Source organism: Nicotiana tabacum, chromosome 6 (genome assembly GCF_000715075.1).
Source record: "Nicotiana tabacum cultivar K326 chromosome 6, ASM71507v2, whole genome shotgun sequence".
NCBI lineage: Eukaryota > Viridiplantae > Streptophyta > Magnoliopsida > Solanales > Solanaceae > Nicotiana > Nicotiana tabacum.
The window spans coordinates 149,962,669-149,987,191 of record NC_134085.1 but is presented as its reverse complement, the minus strand read 5'-3'; the positions used below and the strand labels follow the sequence as shown (position 1 = coordinate 149,987,191).

Sequence of the window (24,523 nt, the reverse complement as noted above, 5' to 3'; positions counted from 1 at the left end):
GGGGTTATCTCTACTACGCACAACCTCGTTTTTTGGAACGACTTCAACCTTCACGTACATCTCCAACATTGTGATTACAAAAAATTCCCGGCACTCGTCCGGAGTCCTCAGAAAATCACTCAAAGTTTCATCATCGTCGATGTTAAACTTCGAGTAAAAAGCAACCCCTTGCGGAGTGACGGAATACGGATATCTTCCAGTTACTTTAAGTATCACTGAACGTTTCCTTACACTCATTTTTTTTGCATAACAACGATATCAATTTATCGTACTCTATTGTAAGTGGCAATTTAACATGACACTGAGCAGGTAAACTGTAGCCCACAGAGTTATTCTCCTATCAAAACCTCACCTCCCCAATATAATGAAACTCTTCTTCTACGCTCTTCAGACATAATGAAAAAATATTGGAGAATTTAACAACAATAAACGTTTCAACAAGAGTTAAAAATTTTTTTGAATGAATTTTTATACAATCCTAACCTCTTTATATAGGAAATGGCTAGCCGGGATTTTTTTTATATATATATATATATGTAGCGCCCAAAAATATATATATATATATATATATATATATATATATATATATATATGTAGCGCCCAAAAAGTTGGCACTATATGCTTTTGAATTATTGAAGTCCGGAATTGTTGGTGGGGCCAGGAAAAAGGAGTATAGCGCCAGGTATTGTGGCGCTATACTTGTGCCGTGTCAGCTGTGAGCACGTGATTTTTGTTTTACGCGACAATCGCTCCAAAAGAATTAAAAATGTATGTGTCATGCATAATTTAAACCATGACCCGTTCGTTAGATGGAAAATTACAAAGAAATACGCATTTTTCTTTTGTCCTGATTCGCCACCCTGTTTAATTTTACCTTCTTTTAACATTTTATATGCTTGAAATAAATATGTTAAGTGGTTAATTAATGGTCTAGTTTTATTTAATTAGGGTGTGTATTTAGGAAATTAGAAATAAACAAGAAAGGGGGAAAATTTGTTTTAAAATGAATTTAGGTTACAAAACATTTGAAAACTGAAGCCCAAATGGATGGCCCAATCCACCGGTCCACACAGCCCACTCCCCAGGCATCAAAACGAGAGTACACAAATAGAGAGTTGGAATACACACTAATTAGAGACACACAGATAGAGCACACAGAGATAGGGAGAGATACTAAGAGGGAATATCTTGAAGTTCAAATTTTTGAATCCAAAAACTGGAAAAGAATCTGTCTGATAACTCAGACAAACAAAACCAAAAATTGCTTCCTTTCCTTCTGTTTCTGACTTCAACTAAATCCGGACCTATTCTGTGCAATATTGAGTTCTCACAAAAACTGAGTCTGCTTGTTTATTGTTTGTTCTACTCGAAAGTTTAGTTTAGTTGAGGTTGATCTCACTCCAATTGTTTGAAAGTTGTAGTTGCTACTCTACTGTTTCTTGTTGCTGTTGCTATACTGCCCTGCTGCTACTGTTGGTGCTGTTACTGCTGCTGCATTTGTTCATTGTTACTCTACTAATTGCCCCTTTCTTCAATTGCAAATATCCCCAGGTACACAATCTTTGAACCTTGTATTGTTGAAAGTTTGAAGTTGAAGCAGAAATAAAGAAATGAATACCAGTTTATGTTATAGCATTGGTGTAAAAAGATAGTTCGAATGTTAGTTGGGCCTGTATTTTTACTGCGAACTGCAAATATTCTGTATAAACTAGCATACATTCTGTTTAAGATGAACTGTTAGATAGCATGGCTCAACAGTAATGATAGTATGACATAGACAGCATGCTTTGATTTAGTATACATTCAGTTCAGTATAACACTTGTTTGATTTAGTATGACTGTATAGCATAGAGTCATGGTAGCACTTGTATGCATTTCGCCTAGACCACTGAATTGACAAAACTGTGGTACTGGGTCCGGAATAAATGTATCCCGAACAAACTCCCATACAGTCACATTAAGAGTCTGGCTATGAATTCCAGTTCTCCTGTCAGTTTATTCGTTCCAATGCAGGTTCGATACTGGGTTTCGGTATAGATTCTTTTGATGATTGTTGAGAAAAACTAGTAATCCTTTTTGAGTTCAATTAGTAGTAATTTTCATAATAAAACAGCCGATTTCTTTTATCAATTTCAAATAGTTTAGAGTGTTAAGAATAGAACTTGGAGGTCGTTAAACATAACTCAATATATGTTGTTAGTTTGTTTGCAATCTCACTTAGCGAATTAATAAGCATATTCACCTGTTGAAGACAAAGCATGCGGTGACCCTCGCCTCATGAACAATCAATCAGGTAATCAAACAAGTTTAGGTTCGGCAAACATAATAAGGATTCAGTCTGTATTTGTCCAAACCAGCAAAATTCGGCATCATCCTTTTCTTTAAAGATAAATGTAGTAAAGACGTAGTCATTGTAGGGTACCCTTCTAAAATAATGAGACGAGCCTCGCCGAATAAAAAGGCAAATTGCGGGGCCCTCAATAATTGGTCATAATAAATACTTAGAATTTGGGATGGACTGTTTAGTGAATTTCACTGCCTTCCCCAAAGATAATAACGCGTTAGACTTTTTAGGCGCGACTTAATTAAATTACATTCTTAAATTCGGGTGCGCATTTATGTGACCCAAATTCAAATCTCAACGGAGTCGAAATGTGTTAACAACTACGGGTGCATTGATTGTGACGTGGTTCGAGATGCATTTTCACGACGTTGCAATTCTATAAAAATAATAATAAAAGCGGTTTAAACTTAATAAAAGCACGTAAGTCATAACATGTATTTAAATCAGATATTTAGCCATTATAACAATTTAAGCGACCGTGCTAGAACCACGGGATTCGAGGGTGCCTAACACCTTCCCTCGGGTCAACAGAATTCCTTACTTAGAATTTCTGGTTCGCAGACTTCATTTGGAAAAGTCGAAAATCTCCTCGATTTGGGATTCAAGATAAACCGGTGACTTGGGACACCAAAAGCCAAACCTTTCCCAAGTGGCGACTATGAATTAAATAAATAATCCCATTTCGAATATTGTCACTTAAATTGGAAAAACTCTCCTCGCGCATTTATCCTTCGGGGCGGGGCGCGCAAAGAGGAGGTGTGACACTAAATAATTGGTCCGATTAGAGAGTTATAAGATGAGGTATTCTTGCTATTGAATGCTTTAGCGCTAGGTATTGTGGCGCTATATATAAAAATGTAACTTTTTTCCCCACCTATTTATATATTTTGAGTCCAAAAGAACCACAATTGCGTTCCAAATCCGGTAACTGAAGAGAGAGAAATGATAGAAAATAAAAATCTTTTATTTTAGAAATTGAATATCTCTTTTTTTTTTTTAATTTCTAGAAAATTCTCATACTTATATACTTATTATAATTAGGTCGGGTATAATACACTTGGGCTCACTTATTTGTTACATTGTAACGAGCTGAAACATGAAACTAATAAGACTAGGACTAGACAGCCTTCAAGCATTGGGCCTCGGTCCCCAGCAGAGTTTCCTGGTGTCACACCTCCTTTTTCCGGCACCCACGGGGGTACAAAGGAGTTTTTCCAATTAAAGAACAATCGAAACGGGATTTGTTTATTTTATTCAGAGTCGCCACTTGGGAGATTTATGGTGTCCCAAGTCACCGGTCGAATCCCGAATCGATGAAAAGATTGACTCTGTTTAACAGTCCGCGAACCAGAAATCCGGATAAGGAATTCTGTTAATCCGGGAGAAGGTGTTAGGCATTCCCAAGTTCCGTGGTTCTAGCACGGTCGCTCAACTGTTATATTCGGCTTATTTATCTGATTTTTAACAATTAAGAACTTATATGCAAATTTTAACTTTGAACCTCTTTTATCAATTTTATTATTATTGTTATTATTTTACGGAGAATTGCAATGTTGTGGAAATGCATCTCGAACCACATTACAACCAGTGTACACGTGGTTGTCGACACATTTCGACTCTGTCGAGATTTGGATTTGGGTTGCATAAATACACACCCGAGTTTAAGAAGGTAAGATTAATTAAGGCGCGTCCTAAAGAGACTATCGTTTCATTATTTTTGGGAAAAGGCCGTGAAAATTCACTAGACGGCCAACTCCAAAGTCCATTCGGTTATTGAGTCCTTTTATTGAGGGCCCCACAATTTGTGATTTACTGTGGCGAGGCACACCTCCTTTATTTTAAGGACAATCCTAAAGTGACTACATTTTCTATTTTTAGTTTGTCTCTAAAATAAAAGAAGAAAAATCCTAGTTAATTACATGCTTGAAAAGGCCATCACTTATTTATCGGATTAAAGCAAAACGCACCGGAAAATTTTAATCAAACTTGCGTAAAAGGAGATTATTTCATACCCTATTCTATAAGCCAATACTACTGAAATTGAAATTATAAATAAAGACGGAATTAATAAACAATATATTTTCAAAAAAAACAACTAATCATCCTATAACTAATTTAAACCCACCTTGTTAGATGAAATGAACCGATAGAACTAATGGTTTTCAAATACTTGAAACTAAACCAACTTTAATTACTAATGATTACGAAAGTTTGCTTAAGCTTGATCATTAATTTAAATAACCTATGGGATTAGTATTCTTAGCCTTACTATATTGAATCGCGCTTCAAATATATCAAGCCTACGGATTATACGAAATTACTAACCAATTATATTTGCCTAATACTTACGGATCTTTATTACTAACAAGATTCAAAAAATCACAAACTTCAAGTTACTTCTATTCCTATATTCGCGAGTTCAAAGCTAGATTTTACCAACCAATTAAATCGATTCACCACATTAACTAATTACCAATTTAGAGTTGGATGTGATTCCGAAGCTACATTATTTTAAACATATGAATTAACCAAACTGAAACTGATAACTATGCAATTCCTACGGAAATACGTCCAATAGTTCAACAATCTAACAATTCTGCTCAAATTAAATAGGCATATTGTATTGACATATATTCACGTCATTTTAAGGATCTTAGGTCCGTAATCTAAAGTTATGCCCTATCTAGCTGCTAATCAACGATCTTACAAGAATAGTCTTAATACAACATGCCTCTAACCTTCATATAATTGGAAACACATAACTAATATCTAACTAAAATACAATTATTCTATAATTAAATACAGAAATCTTTTGTCCATTTTATTTCAACTTTAATAATCAAACGTCGAGGTGATTTAAAGTAGTGTACCTGATAATAGAACTGAAGAACGAGGTGAGAATTAGTAGATCAGTAGCAGACAACAGCAACAACAACAATAACCAACAGGCAACTTAAAACCAATGGAACAAAATCCGGCAAATAGCAGTCCCGAAAATCAATGGAGGAAAACCCAGAAAAAGCAACGAAACAGTAACAGATGTCCAATAGCACACTTCAGGAAATTACTACTTGATAAACAACAATGCCAAACAATTATTGGTATTGACAACACAAGAAGAAGGAGGAGAGAGTCAGCAGCAGCAGTAGTAGCAAACAGAAATGGTAACCAGCAGTGCAGCCACAAATAGCCAGCAACTATATACTTCCCCAAGTATAGAGCAGAAGTAAAAGGAAGACAGTTCTAGCTAATCTCAGATCCTAAACCAGCCCAATAATGAAAATAGCTATTCTTTTTCAACTTTTTCCAGCTTTTAGAATTCAACCTTTTCTTCCAGTTGAGTATTCAAGTTTTTTCTCTCCTCTTTTGTTCTGAATTTTTCTCCTTTTTTAAATTCAGTCCTCAATCTCCTTTTTATACAAACCTGCCCCCCTTTCAAACATAGTGCCTGACCCCTTTTCCTTATTCAAATCAGAAATTTTCCACTAAAAATCTGTTTTTTTTTCACTTTAAATTCCACTAAGGAAGCTTTTCCTTATTTTCAGCCCCCATTCCCTTTTGTTCTCCATTAGTGTATTAATTAATACCCCACTAACAAAGCACTAACACTAAAATATAAACATAACTGTTTCATTCCTAAACCAGCCCTGAAAACCCCTTAATATTACTGCCTCCTAATACAACTATTCAACTGTATTAAAATCTTAATTCTGAAATCTGTTTAACTAACAATTAACCAAAACTGATTTGATTACAGCTATAACCAATTCAGCTAGTACTTTAAGGCAGAAAATACATCAAATATAAAGGTTCCAAGGATTCAGAACAATGCTCATAATCAAAATTGAATCTGAATTAATCGGATAACTAACAATTTGAAAACTATAACAACAGAATGCCGAATGATTCAAACTATACGAACGACCTAATCAACGAAGCTTAATTAACCGATTACATATTACAATTGACACTGAACAAATCAGCAACAAAGCAATAGGCAATCAGTGTTATTGACAGAATCATAGATTAATAGGAAACTAATTAATCGACGCAACTTATTAATCGATTACACAATTTATAACACATAATAATTACAGCAAACATAAACAAATGACAGAATCAGACCAAATAAAAAGGTCCACTGAAGATGAACAGAATCAATTGACAAAAAGAATTTTAAAACAATAAAACCAAACAACCAAATAAACAGATACATAGATAAAAAAACATGAACACAGACAAATGAAAGAAGAAAAATACCTCAGAATACCAGAACTATACGGACCCAGGCTCGAAACTCGGACTCGGACACTTTGAGGTCGAACAGACCTTAGTCGAAGTGTTCTCAACTGAGAACACTTCGATTAAGGTCGATTAGACCCCAAATCCTCACTTAATTCGGACGAATTCCCTGATTTGGAATTTCTAGGGTTTCTGGTTTTCTATTTAAGGTTCGAACATTTCTAGACAGATTTGAACGGAACCAAAGTCATTTATGGTATGAGGGAGGTCTAGGGGTTGCCTGGTGTGAATTTGGGGTTGGTTGGTTTAGGTTTCCGTTTGGCTCGAAGATGGGGGAAGATTCGAACCAAACGAGTAACATATTTGGAACGGGGGTGGTCAGATGGTCTTATGGTGTTAAGGTGGTAACTGGCGGCGTTGTTGCCGCCGGGTTTCAGGCGAAGGGGAGCTAGGGCGGCTATAGTTTGGGGCTTCGTCTCTGAGACGATGATGAACATGGCAAAGGGGGGTGTTTGGTTTGGGGCGTGGGGTGAGAATTGGGGCTTATATACAAAGAGGAGGGATGGATCCTGGCCGTTGGATCAGGTGAGATTGATGGCCAGGATCTCTTCACTTAAGGGAACGGTGCCGTTTTGTTTAAATAGGGGGGTTTGGGTCGGTCTCAGACGAGAGTGGGTCGGGTCATGAGGGAAGGCCTGGGAACCATTAGATCAAAAGCAATGAACGGTCTCGATTAAATACAATCACACGGCGTCGTTTGGTTTAATGAAAGAACTGAACTGGACCGTTAGATCTATTTGATCAACGGTCCAGATGGAAAATGCCAATACGACGTCGTTTGGTTGTCTTTTGAGATTACCCGGACGGGCACCATCAAAACGACGTAGCTCTTGCCCTATACTACGTCGTTTGATGGTTTTTTGGGTTGACAGACCTGGGCCGAGTAGGGGTGCGACCTTTGGGCCTGACTTCTCTTTTAAAAACTGGCCTAGTCCGAATTTTCTTCATTTTTGAACTCTTTTCCTTTTTCTTCTTTAATTTTTAATTTAAACACAATTCCTAATTAAATTGTAAAATCAAAAATAAAACTACACAAATATTAATTAACACTTACAACAATTAACACATAAATTAAAACCTTAAAATAAAATCACACAATGACAACAAATAGAATAAAACGCATATTTTTATGATTTTCCTTTTAGAGACAATTAATGGTTTAATTAATTCTTAAATGCATAATTAAATCCTAGATATGCAACATGTATTATTTTTTTGTATTTTTCAATTAACTACAACAAAGTAAACATTTAAGGATAAAAACACAAACAATTATCCAAAAATGTCACGCAAATCCTAAAAATTGCTCACCAAGAGAATTTTGTTTTATTTTTTGATTTCTTTTGGAGTAGTTTTTTCGTGAAGCAAAAATCACGTGCTCACAGCCAACACCCTCCATCAAGCTGCGGGGGAGGGGGAAGGGAAACCACTCCAAGTTTGCGAAGAAGATGGTGATGAGTAGGACCTGCAAATGGATTGGTCAATATATCATCAAGTTGGTCAGTAGTGAAAAGGTGGTGGAGAGAAATTAAACCAGAATGCAAACAATTATGAACGTATGACATTCAATATCAATATGTTTTGTTCGTTTGTGAAAAAACTGGATTCTTAGCAATATGGAGAGCATCTGTCACAAAAAACCTGAATGGGATTTTGGGGGGGAGGGGAGTGGGGGTGAAAACCAAGCAAAGATCACTGAATATACGAACTAACAAAGATATATCAGCCATGACATCTCGCAAAGCTCGATACTCTGCTTTAGTAGAGGAAAGAGAAATGGTTAGTTGTTTCTTACTTTTCCAAAAAATAGGGCATCCACCAAAAGTAATAAAGTAACTAGTGATAGACTTCCTAGATTGAGCATAAGCAACCCAATCAGAGTCAAAGAAGGCCTAAAGAGAATTTTCAATTGAGTTAGAGAGCAAGGTCTCTTGATTGTGATCACTCATTAAATACCTAAGAACATAAAGTGCAACAAGCATGTGGGGAACTTGGGAAGCCTGAATTAATGTGCTTAAATATACAAAAAAAAAAGAAGCAATGTTTGCTTGGTATGCTGGAGAAAATTGAATTTGCTCAGAAGTCTTCTGTACAGAGATGGATTAATAACAGGCTGGTCCATGTCAGCTGTAAGCTTGACAGAGGACTCAAGAGGGGTGACTATAGGATGAAAATGCTGATAGTGAAATTCATCCAACAAACTAGAAACATATGTGCTGACTAATCAAAAAGCTTTCAGGATGCTTGGTGACCTCCAAATACAAAAAATAGTTAACAAATCACAAATATTTGACCTTGAATTGTGCATCCAATAAGGATTTCAAACTGTCAAGCTCCGAAATGTCATTCCCAACAAGTAAGATATCATCAACATATACAACTAGGACTTTCAATGAACCATTAGAAGATATGGTGAAGAGGAAATAATTATTCTTGCTTGAGATGTAGCCTCTAGATAATACGGCTTCACATAATTTTGAAAAGCATTGCATGGAAGCCTGATTGAGACCATAAAGAGACTTACTAAGCTTGCAAATCAAAGGAGATGAGGTAGAAGGAAGAAATGAGGAAATCTGAAGACAATGTGGAATTTTGATGTATACTTCTTCATGGAGATCACCATCAAGAAAAATATTATTTACATCAAGCTAATACACAGTCCAGTCTCTCTTGGTAGCAAGAGAAATGAGGCTTTTGATTATAGTAAACTTAACAACTGGAGAGAAGGTCTCAGTATACTCAATCCCATCCTTCTAAGTATCACCTCTCATAACAAACCTTGATTTATACCTCTCAATAGACACATTAGACTTCTGTTTGATCTTATAAACTCATTTGCAAGGAATGAATTTTTTGTGAGAAGAAAGATGGACAATCTCCCATGTGTGGTTTACCTCTAAAGCTTGAAATTCTTTCAACATAGCCTCTTGCCGGGCAGGATGAGAGGTATCCTGCTGGTAAAACTGAGGTTCATTCAGTTGTAACTCAGTAGCAGAGACCTTGGAGGGAGCACAAGTAGGATTGGAAAGAGCAGAATAGCAGACATAGTCTTTTAGTAGGAAGAAGTATGACAAACCCTAGTAGATTTCCTAATAAGAGGAATAAAAGGTAGAGAAAGAGAAGAGGAAGAAGGTTCAGGGAGTAAGGAGAAGAAGTAAAAGAAGGAGGAGAATGTGGAGAAAGAGAAGAAGACTCAGAGAGTGCAGAAGAAAGAGCAGGATCGGTAGAGAATGAAGGAGGAAGAGGAGAGGAATATCAACAAAAAGTATAGAAGAATAGAAGGATTAATAGATGAAAAAGAAGAATAGAGAAATACATGTTCATGGAATATCTTTAGATAAAAAATGGAATTATTGGTAAGATTAAGAAGATTGTAGCCTTTCTTACCATAAGGATAACCTGAAGAACACATTTAATGGCCTTGGACGGAAACTTATTCCTCCCAAGCTTGGGAGTAGTGGCAAAACAAAGAAGTAGGGGAAGTGCCATGTAATCTCTCAAAAGGGGAAATGTTTCCCAAAATAGAGAAGGGCATCTTATTAATGATGTATATGGCTGGTAACACACAACCACCCTAATATTTGGTGGGAAGATTGGACTAATAAAGTGAGGCTCTAGATGTTTCTAATAAATATTTGTATTTTCTCTCGACTACCTTATTTTTTGTGGGGTATGAGGTGTGGTTATTTGGTGAAGAGATGTCTATGTTTTCTCTCAACTACCCTAAACATCAAACCCTAGTTATCTAAAACAAAATAGACAAAAATACTACAAGTAAAAGAACCCTAACTATCACCATCTAAATTATTTGAACCTATTACAAGAGATTGTAAAGAAGAAATGCAAAAATATGAAAAACAAACAGAAATAGTAAACCCTAACAATAGATGATTTAATTGAATTCATATAGTCTTAATTAAAATATTTTAACAGATGTTTGAAATATTTGACCATAGTGGCGTTACCCAACCATGTAATAACTATCCACCACCACCAACAACAATATAAACCCATTGTTGTCGAAATAGTGACTGTGGTTATCACCATGATAGTGACTGGATAAATTAAAAAATCAAACAAAGATGATAGTGAACTCTAACCCTAGATGGTTTAAGTTTAGAAGAAAAATGATCTTTTTAGCATATTTCAAGCCTTAACCAAATCCAATCTAAAATTTGAATAGCCTTTCACAAATGAATGACAAATAATGAGTTATTCACATTGTCATTCACAACAAGCACTATCCGTGTGTTTATGGGTCGGGGTGAGTTTTAATTATAAACGGGTGGACCTTTTTTTATCTAATCGGGGACAACCACGTGTCCTTTTTAAGATGGGACCATGCAGTTTACCGGTAACAAAATGGTATCTAGTGTTAATATGATTCAGTAATTCTATACTTTCTTTTGTATCAATAAAATCACTCTAACTTAGTGCTTTTCTCTAATAAAATAACAACCAAATTTGTCTTAAAATAATATGACACAACAAAATAATTTCACCAATCAAATTAAGTGAAACATAAACCACTAAACATCAAAAACTAACTATCTAAAATGAAATGGACAGAAATACCACAAATAAAGGAACCTAACAATTACCATCTAAATTATTTGAATTATTACAAGAGGGTGTAGTGACGAAATACAAAAAATATGAAATAAACAGAAAGAGTAAACACTAACAATAGACGATTTAATTGAATTCGCGTGATCTCCATGGGGTGGGACCTTGGAAGAATAAAAACAGTCTAAAGGTATATTTCCAGCAAGATATATCCTTCAAAGTTGGCAATGGCTCTATGGTAAAATTTTGAAATGAAAAATGGCATGGAGATTCTGCTTTGCCAGAGATCCTTCTCTATTTTTATTGGCCAAAACAGATCAGAAAATGTATGCGATGTTCAATTTAGTAGGAACATGCAAGATTGGGAGCTTAAAGATGCTTTTACTTGCTGAATAGATTAAAAAGTTGTACAGTAGACAGCTAGTATTTAGGCAGAATGAGATGAGGTAGCTCTAAGGAAGAGCTCATACACTATCAAAGCAGAGAATCACAGAATGTGCTCCCAAAATAAAGTGATAGCCCTCTAGCCTTGGAAGTTAATATGGAGAACATAACTACCTCCAAAGATCATCTGTTTCACTTGGACAGCACTGAAAGGGGCACCATGACTCAAGATAACCTATGTAGAAGAAAAATCCAGCTTGTGAATAGATGTCACATTTGCCAATCAAGTTTAGAATCTATCAACCATCTTTTTTATATTGCAAATTGGCTGCTAATCTCTAGCACATGTTCATGACAACTTTTTGTATCAGGTGGACACTTCCCCTGAATATCAAGGAAGCAGTTGAAAGTTGGAACTTTTGAAAAGTTAACAACGCCATCAAGTACATCTGGCAAATGATTCCAAATTATATTTTCTGGTGTGTTTGACATAAAAGAATACTAATATTTTGATGGGATTTCTACTCCTAACTATGTGCTAAAGGATATGTGTCTGCAACAGCTCTATAGTTGGAGCATTCTTGCCCCTGTAAAGGATGTTGTTTCTTTTGTAGATTTCATTGGTCGTCTGAGCCTCACTTAACAACCTCTTTTCGTTTTTAGATTTCTTGGGTTCTTAGAACCTGACTTAACGGCCTCTTTTGCTTTTGGTTAGTTCCCTATGCTCTAGAGCTTACTGTTATGGAACTAAGCTTAATTTTGTAACCACTGCATCTTCTTGATGCCAACAATACTATATTTATTTCATCACAAAAAAACAAAAACAAGACACATATAGTTAAATTAAAACTAACATTATTATCTCCAATATTTAGATAATCGGGCCAATATAATATCGAAAAATATTTATTATATACTTATTCACTAATATTCAAATTAAAACTATTGTATTCAAATACCTTGTCCATGTATCTAATTTCGAGTACCTTATGACTTATTTGCGTGATATTTCTCCAAAAGTTTAAACCACTGTTTGGCAAGGGGGACTTCACATGGCAAAACTGTATCATCATTTTCAAAATAAGCATTTGCCATATCTGGTATATGCTCTAGAGCAAAGAGCTTTAAAAAACAAAAAAAAAAAGAAATTATGAAATAAAAAAGAGACGTACAAAACATAAGAATCAATTTCTTACCTGCATTAGCAGATGACTAATGCCTCCCTCTTCTTGCAAAGCAAATAGCGAGTGGGTCCAAACTGCTGATCTCACGCATAATCATTTACTTTTTGGTATGTTCTAATGCATATAAGATATCGACCATTACAACATCTTTTGTGAATACATGGCATATTATGATGCCTAGGATGTAGAAATAGTACATCCTAATGTATGAGTCTAAATTATTACAAGGTTCAGGGACTGAGGAAAAATTTACGCAATCAATTTAAACTTAAAAACCCACTTTTAATATCCTCTTGTGGAGAAATTTGGTGTAACAACTTGTCGCATATGTAATCAACTCGGCCGGTTCTGCCGTCTACCAGTTCACCCTTAATGGGTAGCTAGAGGCGGATCCAAGATTTAAATCCTATGGGTTTAATTTTTGAAGTTTTTAGCATTAAACTCATTATATATATTTAATGTTATGGGTTCATATCTACTATTTTTGTAATTTTAATAAATTTTTATATAAATTTTTACTCAACGTTAAAAATTATGGGTCCAATTGAACCCGTCGAAAATGCACTACATCCGCCTCAGGGTAGCCGTGTTAGAAAATATATATCATCTAGTCCTATATTTTTTTTTTTTATCATTTTATTACAAAGGCTTCTTTCTTCTTATCATATTTAGATAACATCAGACTTAAAAGAGGCTTATCACTCCTAATCTTTGGTATTAAAAATGCTGCGAACTTATAAAAGCAGCTAGAAAAAAAACGCTCCTCAACTCTCCGATCAAGAACCCACTTTGCAAGTTGCCAAATTTTATATGTAGCTGAATTCACTGTCATCTGCAAGAGTGAGAGAAAAACATAATTAGTTCATAACCAATTGGGAGCTGGTAGACTAGACAGATTTTGAAGCTGGAGCATACGTTTGGGAGTATTATATGATTATATCAAGTGATAAAAAATATTAAAGGTCAAAGATTGAACGAAAGAAACAATTGTTGGGATATATTAGATATGCCCTAGATCTAATCTCATGTTTGATAATTTGAATATATTTTTCATGAATGTTATTTCATATAAAATATATATGTAATTTGATATTCTTTTATTATTATTATTATTATTTTATTATTATTATTAATTGCTTGATTAATTTGATAAGGTCCTTGATTAAATTTGAGACTTGTCATCGTGATTGAAATCATGATAATGAGAGTGAAGTTTCTTATAATTTGATCTAAATTTTATTCTTGATCATAGGATTATTAATTTGGACACTAATAATCCGGTTAGATCAATATCTATGTGATTGTTTTATGGGATAAAGATTAGTTGATCTCATTAACTAAATCATATAGATAGATGATGCATATAGAGATATGATCATTGAACCGACTCATTGAATAATTCTTAATGGTTAGAATTACCATAAACTGTCAATGGGATATTCTCAGGAAGAATGTGATGTAAGAGCTTCCTTTGACCTGATATCATCATAGTAATAGACAAGTTATTTATTGTACTTTGATGCTAGACACGTATGGCCCTACGGCGATAGTTGAAAGGATATTGGGTATGATTAAATACTTGAAGAATTAGTGATTGATCAAGATGGAATATGTCAACTCTTGGTAATGAGTTTAAACTCCATGTTGTCATGAATTATAACCGACCAAATTAAGACCTTGGCCAGGGTGATTGAATGAAAGAAGAAAAGAGTTTATTAGGTCATTCAATGGTCGATTATATATGATATGAACACATAGTTGGTCGCCTATTAGGATTTGACAGTTAAACCATATCCTAGGGTGACCAGAGCTATAAGGACAGACAGAATTAATACACTATTGTTCTACGGGTTGATGAGAGTAAATTGTATACTTCATGATATCCGGTCGTTAAGGAGTGTTTCTAGACGCCACCCTTGATTAGTATACTGATGTGATCAATTTACTACCGACTTAATATTGAACCTATAGGATCGCACACTAACGAGTGTTCTAATCTTTGCTAGGGGATTAATTACTTTATTATTTGATAATTAAATTAAAGAATTTAATTAGTCAAATAAATTAATTTATTAGTCCAAATGAAATATTATTATATCCTTTGCTAGCACAGATGACAAAGTTAATATTGTAAACAAATTGAAGCTTTCTATTTAGAATAGAAAATTGAATTGTATCTCTTGATTATAATATATATGTGATATATATTAATATTGATTTATATGTAGGTGATAACTAGGAATTATGATGCATTTTACACTCCTTCATGCTTAAGTTTTGATTAGAAATGTGTACAAAATAGTCCCAAAAGGCTCACAAGTTGTGCTTGATTGCAGGTTTGATCAACAAGATGCCAAGATGTCAAAAGCCAGCTCAAAAAGGAGTGAAACTTGCACAAGTACCAAAACAAGGCAAAGCTCAGTCAAACAAGGCCAGTGCGGCCGCACACCATTCTGTGCGGTCCGCGCATGTGAAGTTCAGAGAGTATGCAGCTCAGGCAAAAAGGGCAATGCGGCCGCACTTGATTTTCTACAGTCCGCATTGGAGTCACTGCGGCCGCACTCGATTTATGTAAACCGGGTGGCTCTTGACATGACAACCTTCTTAAGGATTTGAGTCCATTTTTCTTTTTGCTTTTTAGTAGTTAGTGGTAAGGGTGCCTCAAGCAAAGCTTCACTTGGGCCTAGCACATTTGTCTTTGATCTCATGGTCAAAAACAAATCGTTGTGTTTAGGATGGTAAAAGTCGTGACCTTGAGACTCTTGTGTTGACCGATAATTATCAAGTGTTTTTTTGGGACCATTGTGTGCTCAAAACTTATCTAAGGTCGTTGTGGGCCCCTGAATCTATGTCTTTAGTGATCCCATAGCTTGTGTGGTGAGAAATTGCATTGCAAGTCCAAGTCCTGAGCCATTGGTCTAGAACCTGCCCTGAATGTTTGTTGAGGCAAAATCCTAAGTGAATTTTGACTTGAGATATGATTATAGGCTCTCCTTGATCCAAATGATAGCTTGAACACCTCCATAGCCTAACAATGATAAAATTCCCAGTCAACCTTTTTGAGCCTTAGACCTTTTTCCTTCAAGAACCATGATACAAGCCTTTACCCATTCTAAAAGATACCCTCTGTTGGCACCCGATCTTTCCTTAGCACATGACAAAAGTATAAGTTTGGGGGGAGAGACGAAGATGACAACAAAGTGGTAAAAAGGTACAAAATGAAGAAAAGGAAAGGCAATGAAAAAGAAAGAAAAGCAAAAAGACAAAAAGAATGTTCAATGTAGAAATGAATAAAAGGGATTCAAGAAAAGCAAAGAATGAAAGGTGTGAAAAGTTGAGAAAGGAGAAAAGATTTGAAATGTATAAGAAAGAGTGACATTGTGTCTCTCTAACCACTTAAAAAGAAATGAAAAGACTCAAAAAGTCAAGTGAATGTGTGCCGAAATGAAACAAAAGAAGTGCTTAAGGGAAGATGGAACCTACTTAGACCAAACATTGCCTACCTGGAACCAAAAGCCTTCACAATATCTCCACAAAAGCCCTATATGATTTCTAATTGAATGAAACTTACATTAGTGGTGACTCACACGAGGGGCAAGCATATGGTACTTAGAGCCGGACTTGTGACTTTTCTTTGAGAGAGATGAGTGAATTTCCATAAACCTCATTCGGAGTGCTACTATTCTAAAGGTGGGTTTGCTTAGGGAGATGCTGAGGATGTGTGAGTTTGGGTTCCACAATGACCAAATTAATATAAAGATTTCTTTGATGTATTGAGTCAACTCTTGATGCTATTGTGTCGCACTTAATCCATGGTGTTTAAAAGAGTAAATGTTGTTAATGATTCATTTGTATTGAGGGCAATTCCCAATTGATGCTAGATGAGATCACTTTAGGACATCTGAATTTTTCTGGATTTTCTCTTAAAGGGTGGGTCTTATTTTGTTTGCTTGAGGATAAGCAAAAGCTTAAGTTTGGGGGAGTTGATAAATAGGAATTATGATGCATTTTACACTCCTTCATGCTTATGTTTTGATTAGAAATGTGTACAAAATAGTCCCAAAAGGCTCACAAGTTATGCTTGATTGCAGGTTTGGTCAACAAGGTGACAAGATGTCAAAAGCCAGCTCAAAAAGGAGTGAAACTTGCACAAGTACCAAAACAAGGCAAAGTTCAGTTAAACAGGGCCAGTGCAACCGCACACCATTCTGTGCGGTCCGTACAAGTGAAGTTCAGAGAGTATGCAACTCAGGTAAAAAGGGCACTGCGGCCACACTTGATTTTCTGCGATCCGCATTGGAGTCATTGCGGCCGCACTCGATTTAGTGCGATCCATATAGGCCATAGTTTAGAGAGTTGCCAGTTGAGGATTGAAGCCTAATGCGGTCCGCGATCCATTTCATGCGGACCACACTAGAAGCCACCACGGCCGCACTCGATTTTGTGCGGTCCGCATTGCCCAAGTTCAGAGAGCTGGATATTCAAGTCAAGAGCCTTAGTGCGGCCACACGTGATTTTGTGCGGTCCGCACTAGCCCCGCAGGGGTATTTTTGTCCAGATTTTTCAGCTTAGTATAGATAGCTTCTTTTCCCATTTTTAGAGGAGGAGAGAGTTTGTACTGAAGGCTGCACTCGTGACTTCGATATTTTTAGTTGTTTAGAGGAGGAGAGATTTTCTTCATCTATTTCTTTGTTTTCTTCTCTAATTATGAGTAGCTAGACCCATAACTAGGGTTGTGGCTCAACCCTAGTGTGGGTAATTGATGGGTCTTGTGTTTTATGGCTTGATTGATTATGAGTATTTGATATTTGGACTAATTTCATGTTTAATTGCTGAATTAGTGGTTGCAAATACTAGTTTATATTTAGTTGACTTTGGCTCTTCTTGAGAAAGAGAGCCCAAGTCTCTGAAATTGGCCCATCAAGGAATTGGGGCGTACTCAAGAGATTGATAGCCTCAATCGAAGGATTAAACCTAGAGATAGTAATATCTGACTTGAACCATGATTGCTTGTGCAAATTTGCATACCCAATTGGTCTTGAGAAAGTCAATTCGGGCAGAATCACTCGAACTACCGAGAGGTGTAGAGTGAGTAGAATCGTGCAATGGTTATATCATACTCCCCAAATGTGAGAATTATGCTTTAGACTCAAGTATCCGTCAATTGACCAACTAGGCGAAAGTCACTACCCTAGTGCCTTTTAATCATTTGAAAACTCGCAATAGTTTAATCTTAACTTATTTTAGTTTAATTGATCATTGTAGTTCTATACAATTAGAAGTAAATCAAAACCCAAAATGTTTAGAAGTTCAACTAAGAGTAAATACATAACTCCACTTTAGATAGACACCCGACTCCAACTTCTAGCTCCTTGTGGAAATCGATCCCGACCTTAATCGGGTAAAAGCTGCTTCGACCTCTCTCGCTACTCAATAGTAGTGCTGGGTTGGCCTCGATCAATAGGTTGTATTATATATTATCAATTTATTCTTGTAATCCAATTTTGAATTGGATCAATTAATTCAATGTGAAAGTCCAAATTGGACTAACGTGAATTGAATTTTTAGCTAACTGCCGTATGCCCATTTGGAATGGGATTCAAATTTTTCCAAATGAAAAAGGTTGCATAATTCCAACGTTTGGAATGGATTTTACGAAGGAAAAAATCAACGTTTGTGACTTTTCCTTTCCTACCTATTTGAAAAGTATTACAAAGGTGTTACATATATGCATATATATATATATCACGGTGAAAATATACACTAAGCTGTGAAAAAGAAAAAAAATGTTTGGCAGAGCTACAAAAATAAAAAAGAGCAATATTCATTTCAAGGAAAATACTATACTTACAGTAAGGTTGAAGTTTTTTAAAAACTTAGCACTGTAATTTTCATTTAATTTGTTCACGGGTTTCATTGATCAAAGAGTTGATAGCAAGGATTGGTCTCGGTGTGGATACGCATAGGGTCTTCGCACTATCGAAGAAATTTTGAAAAAAGATTCTCTTCACTAGGTATGTCTTAGATCCGATCTTTGATATGTAAATAAATTTTAAACACGAAAAGTTCTACCGAGGATTGTTATTATCTTCCGTTGCGTGTTATGAACACCTCTATGCAATCCTATAGTGGTATCAGAGCCTTGGTTTCTCGTGTCTAAAATTTATTTACGAATATTTTTGCATTTGAAAAGTTCAAACCATAATACATGTATCTTGTGGAATAGACAAATTGTTTGAATACATGAATTGATATTATTTTATTGTGAATAAAATATATATTTATATAAGTTAAACTACTAAGATAGTTCGTAACTTGAATTTGAAATTTCATATAAGATACGATGGTAATCTGTAATAGATTATTAAATTATATAGTTGTTTTAGTTGTTATTAGTTTATAAGGTATTAACTAATAATAATTTTCTGGCATGTATTATTTTATGTGATATATGTGATATATTAGATAAACATGTAGAAGTATGTTGAATTTCATTTTTATGTGACATGCTTGTTCGATATATAATTTTAAATTATTTATTACATGTGATGTAAATTAATTTAGGACAAAGCATGCAGACAACTTAAGCCAAATTCATGTGATATGAAAGATTTGATCATCATGTTATTAAAAGTTATTTTAGTAACAATTCCCTCTTACTAAAATTTGAGTTCTTGAATAATATATTTTATTAGTAAAGCTATCCATCAAAATAAATAATTTTAGTTACTTCTTGTTTATAAGGAGCGGCCTGACAACCAGGAGAATTATAGTTCGAGAATATGTTAAAATTATTTATCGCATTAGGTGCATGGATTGAAAGAATTATTTAATTTTACACTAGATGCCTGTACTACCCGGGGAGTATAAAATTTAATAAGTTCTTTGCTATCATGATGGTTGAACTCAACTATGCCAATAAGATCGACCTGACCACCAGGGGACTAATTGACATAAAGCTATTTAAGAAAATTGTATGGGGATACAATTGTTAAGTGTACCTACCTTTAAAATATATGTGAGAAACGACTTGACTTTCAAGTGGCTCATACATATTGTTGAAGGTTTTCTTTACTCCACTAATAGAAATAAAGATTTCTTAAACTATAATGAGGGTAAGCATTTTAAAATATTAGTTGAAATATCATTTAGATAAAAGTTCATGTCTTTATGATATGTTTAAATATGTTCTTATAATATTGCCTTTTCTTTTTTTAAATTGTAGATTTCTCAATATGTCTGTTATATCACTGCGTGGAATACTTGATACCAACAAGTTGGTAGGACCAAACTTCGATGATTGGTACAGAAATTTGAGAATTGTTCTCATGCATGAAAAACTTATTGATGTGATCGATAAGCCCGCCAAGGAAGTCCCAGATGAGAATGATGATGATGCCACTAAGATTTATCAAAAATACTTGGAAGAATGTCTTACTATCAAATGCTTCATTCTCGCTTTTATGAGTTCTGAGCTCCAGAGGAAACATCAGGATATGGATCCAACTGCAATCATTAAACATCTTAATAAGATGTTTGGTACACAAAGCAGGGCAGCAAGATACCAGCTATCTAAGGCTTTATTTGGATCCAATTTGACTGGAAACTCTCCAGTTTGACCCTATGTCAATCGTATGATTGATTTTATTGAAGAACTTGAGAAGTTGGGGTGCAAATTGGGTAAAGAGCTTTCTCAAGATTTGATCTTGCAGTCACTTTCTGAATCCTTTTCACAATTTGTTATTAATTTTAATATGCATAAAATGGATTGTGATCTTCATGAGATGCTTAACATGCTTATTGATTATGAGAATCAACTTGCATCTAAGAAGAAGAGAGGAAATGTCATGTTGGCTGGAAACTCTTTTAAGAAGAAGGGTAAGGGTAAAAATAAACCCAAGAAGAAACCTATTGCGTCTAAGGGTGGTGTGACCAAACCCAAAAGCAAGACATGCAAAACTGACAAATCTAATGCTGAATGTTTCCATTGTAAGAAGATAGGACATTAGAAGAGAAACTGCCCGGAGTATCTTGCAACTCTAAATGATAAGAAACAAGGTAAGACTTAATTGAAAAATGTTTTCAAAGTTTCTTTAACTACTACTGATGTTTCATTGTGGGTATTAGATACTAGCAGTAGTCACACCTCCTTTTTACACACCCGAAGGTAGTATAAGGGAGTTTTTCCACTTTAACTAACATTATTCGAAATTGGATTATTTATTATTTTTTAGAGTCGCCACTTGGAATATTTTAATTGGTGTCCCAAGCCACCGATTTATTTTAAATCCCAAATCGAGGAAAAATCGACTTTCCTTTTGAAGTCTGCGAACCAGAAATTTTGAATAAGGAATTCTGTTAACCCGAGGGAAGGTGTTAGGCACTCCCGGGTTCCGTGGTTCTAGCACGGTCGCTTAAACTATCATAATTGACCTATTATCTGATTTTAATACATGTTTTAGCCTATGGTATAATTTTAAATTATTAACTGCTTTTAATTAATTTTATGAAGATTCAACGTTATCTAAAACACGTCTTTGAACCACGCCACATGAAATGCACCCGCGGTCCGCGATATATTTTTATTTAACGTTGTTAAGATTTGGATTTGGGTCACATAAAATGCACACCCGAGTTTAGGAAAGTAATTTTTTAAAATAACGCGCCTAAAGCAACTACGCACTTTCAACTTTGCGAGGGCCATAAAAAATTCAACTAAATAGCGTGCCTCGATTTCTAAGAATTAAAATATTAATTAAATGAGGGCCATGCATTTTGAGATTTTATTTGGCATGGCACACCTCGACTAATTAGAGACCTAATTAATTTATGAAAGGCTAAAGGAAATTTCTAATTTATTTCTAGGCTAATGGCTAATCTCAAATTAATGAATGGTCCGCTAGGTGATAAACGCCACCAGAATTTGATTTGTTAAAAAGGCCCAGGCCAACGATGGGCTTCATTACCCGTCGCCACTTCCCTTGGCGTGCACAACGACTCAGTTGGCTTAATACGAAGCCCATATTGAGGAAACAATTGCTGATGAGAAAATTCAACACAACTGGGCCAACACAGGTAGCCCAGTTTGATATTTCAGCATCAACACTTAAAACAAGAACAATTTCTACGAAAAGGCCTTAAAATTTGCACCAATACTGCCAATCATTGAACGAATTTAAAGCATATTCAAAATGAGCATACAATCTGTGATCAGCAACAACTCGTATGCAGCTTATTTTATCATTCAATACCCAAAATTAAAGCCATGCAAACTATACACAATCATTTCAAGCTTACGCCAAAATTAGAACTATATCAATTTTAAGAATCAGAACTATTACTAGCCATGGCTAAGGCTAATACACCTAATGAATATGCCTCAGAACATTATAATTCATCACCCCCTTTTGATTACTATAGTCAACAGGGGATTATCAAGCAAGTCAAAAATAAAATTTCTGAATCTCACATTGGTCTCTTCAGTACTTAAATATACAGAAAACCAGACGTTCTTATGTTCAACAAGTTTCATGGCCTTTTAACAAAACAAATCATCTAAATTGAAATGACTACTTGAAACTTTCAGAACTAAAAGGGATTTAAACAACAAAAGGGTCAAACATCCACATAATGGAAACTAAACTAAAATGCAACAATCAACTAATTTTACAGGTGCAAAAATAGCATTTAATCAACTGCTCTGTTACAGATTTTAGCTTGATCAAACAAACTTCATGTTCGTCCATTTTCAAACACTAAGAGGTATGATGAATACCTGGAAATCGAAAGATAAACAGAAAGGGTGAAGAATCATCAAGGAACAGCAGTAGAAACCAACTTAAAAACCCAACAATGAAACAATAAAAGTAACAGTAAAACTCCAACCCAAACTTTAAAGATCCAAACTCAGTCCATTTCAACCCAGATACAAGAATTTGTCATTTTTCAGTGGTTTTAACCAAGCAATGAAGATCAAAACCCAAAAACTAAGTAAAATTCAAGCAGTTCTCAGCAAGAAAATGCAGGGAATTCAAAGATATTTCAGAGTTTTCTTAGCCGTTTTAGTTTTTCAGGAGTTTTTTATCTCTAAAATCTTACTTCAACCTCAAGTAATGATGTCTTTATAGGCAAGGTTTTAGGGCTGCAGAAACAAGCTCATTTTTACACTTAAGACCTTTTGCAATTTTGGTATTTGCTCAAGTACCCTCACTTAAAAAAATTAAATTTTTAGTTAAGTCCCAATGACACCTTCCTAGCAGCTTCCTAATTCAGTTGCTGAGATTCCCCCTACCTAGAGTTCCTAAATTATCCCTTTAAGCCCTGTTAATTACCCTCAAAAAATTCATAGGTCAATTTGACCCAATGATTCAGCCCAAATCCGTCTTACAAAACCCAATTTGAATCCCTTCTTTTGGGTTTTTGATTTCAAGCAAACAAACAATCTATAATCGAAATTCCAATTTAACAGACTGACCCAAAATTTCCCCAAAAAAAAAAATCCCGGAAACCTTTAAAAATGAAACTAAAAACAAAAGACAGAGGAAAATGAACCAATTAACAAAACAAATAAGCTAAACTTTGTTATTAAGCTAATTATGCAAAAACAGAATAAACGAGAAAGTGAATACATAATGAAGAAAAGAAAAGAAGACGCAGAAAAGAGATAGAAAATGAACTTAAACGAAGAAAAGGAAACATGCAAGAAAAGGAAGTGAAAATACCTAAATTCGGACGTCCAAATCTTGAAATTAAACCTCGAGCTTTCGATTTTGAGCAAAATGGGCTTTAATCATGTGTTCTCAAACGAAAACACATGAAAAAAGCCGATTTCGACTTCAAATCTTCAAATAGACTCACTGATTTAGTTTTGGGAATTTAGGGTTCATGTCTTCAATTTAAGATTCGACAAGTTCTGGGGAGATTCGAAGGTAAAGGAGTAGAGATTTGGAGAGGGGAGGTAATGGGGGTTCTATGGTGTTGATTTGGGCGAATTTGGTGGTGGCGCCGCCGCCGGAGGACAGTGGAATCATGGTGCGGCTTAGGGTTTCGTTTAATCTCTGAAGAAGATGAGGGGTTGAGAGAGACGAGACCGGGGGAGGGGGGTGCAGGGGTTCGGACACTTAAATATTAAAAAGGGACTCAGTTATGAGCCGTTAGATCAATGGGGAGATCGACGACTCAGATTAAAAACCATCAAAACGGGGGCGTTTGGATTATCTATGGGGGCAGACCGGGTATTACATGATTTTGGGCCAATTTGACCGGGTTTCAAAGTGTAAATCAATTTGGGCTTGGAGAATTTAAAGATTTGGCCCAAAATTTGGTCCTCTTCAACTCCTTTACTTTTCTTTTATTATTTTCAAATTCTTTTTAATTCCATTTTCCAAATAAAATAAAACCTAAATTAAATCTCAAAACTAGATTGTCCTACCAAATTAAATTAATGGACTCTAAATAATAATTACCACAACTAATTAAATGCCAAATTAAAAGAAAATTACCAAAACTAAAAACTAAAATTAAAAATGCAAAAATAAGTTATTTTTTTGTGATTTTTTCCATTTTTGTAAAACACTAATTTACTAATTAATCAAGAAAAAATGTAAAATTAAGTCCTAAATGCAAATGCAATGTATTTTTATATTTTTATGACTTAAACAAAAATTAAACATGCGCACAAAAAATGAAAAAAGAAAGAAAAATTCTACAATAATTTCTAAATAACAAATAATTAAAAGGAAAA

General features: G+C 35.0%; 1 long non-coding RNA gene across 1 annotated transcript; it reads left to right on the top strand.

Annotated features, from left to right (window-relative positions):
* The first annotated feature begins 18,558 nt into the window (after positions 1 to 18,558).
* On the top strand, positions 18,559 to 20,593 carry LOC142181506 (uncharacterized). The gene is made up of 2 exons (XR_012710164.1): positions 18,559 to 18,794; positions 20,006 to 20,593. It is a non-coding gene; the product is annotated as an uncharacterized LOC142181506 (long non-coding RNA).
* Positions 20,594 to 24,523: the final 3,930 nt, after the last annotated feature.